Here is a 1,358-nt window from a genome sequence, read left to right on the forward strand (position 1 = left end):
TATATTTTATTAGTTGCAGGATTGATTTTCTTTTGTACAAAAAATAGCATCTTACAGATATTTAGTTCCAAGCTAACTAATTAGAGACCAAAGCTCTCAATCTGCTTTTGCAAACTGCCTAGATCTTATAAAAGTCATGGGGAAAATAGATTTATATTATAAAAATTTAATATTTTTCAGTTTAATTAGTTTACTTAAGAAAATCAATTTTAGTTTACTTTAGTATAATAGATTCATACATAAAGGTATATATTCATCTCATTTAAAATTCTCTTGGAGGCATATAATTAAGTATCTTCTAAGCCTAAATGCAATTTAGAGAAATTACCTTTCCACTGGTTTCTAGTATCTCATAGATTACCCTGCACTAATATCAACATTTTTTTACATTTGTAGCTTATAAGAATTAGCAACATATCCAAAATATATAGAGAGATTCAACTGTACATACAGCAGAATCTCTGAAAGTTGGTCATCCAACTCATTCTCCAAATCACTTTTAACTTTATAAATTGACTTTTAGATGACAGACATTCCCAGTGACCTCCCACAGGCATGAAATACCAATGAACATGAAATCCTACCATTTGAACAACATAGTTTGTATTATTTTCTTTCTTTTAGAGGACCTACAGATATTCATTGTCAGCATAAGAAAAACTATTTTTTCTAATACTAAATATTCCCTTTAGCACATATTTCTTTACTCTTCCTTGAAATAGTCTAAACAAAAGGCTTTTGTTTGATAGTGAACTACAGCATCTAAGGCAAAGCCAGAACAAATATTTCACACGGTTATTGCCCTCGCTGTTTAGCTTACTTGTCAGCTACTTATTTTAAAGTATGGAATTGTATCAGCCAACTTCCTATCTTTCTGTATTTTTCAAGTTGTATAGGTACAAACTTCCCTGTTTGTAGGACTCCAGTGAAACATTCAATTGTCCAATACTTTCATTAAATTAGAAATACCTGCTAGCTATTGTTTGAAACACATAATAAGGTACACATAGTTTAACTTGGTGATACTAATAAAGTATTTTAATGCAGGTTTCAAGGTTAATTGTCTATCAGGCATATATTTTAGATTCAGTAAAAAATCTGCAAAATTAAATTCAAATTCTATTTTATGCATCAAACCAAATCTATTTGGGGTTTTCACATAAAAGACGCCTTATGGAACACATAAATATAGCCATACTAAAAGTTTCCACATTGAGACCCAGACATTGTAAAAGATTGATCTTTGCAAGCTACAACTATTGTTGCATAGGTCCTGCTTTACCTTGGTCTTAACCATCCAGTAGAAAAGTATGAAGACGAAATATAGGAAATAAAGTCATGCTGTTAAGTTGAGCTGT

The sequence above is a fragment of the Octodon degus genome, unplaced genomic scaffold, assembly GCF_000260255.1.
Source record: "Octodon degus isolate 3935 unplaced genomic scaffold, OctDeg1.0 scaffold00058, whole genome shotgun sequence".
NCBI classification, from domain to species: domain Eukaryota; kingdom Metazoa; phylum Chordata; class Mammalia; order Rodentia; family Octodontidae; genus Octodon; species Octodon degus.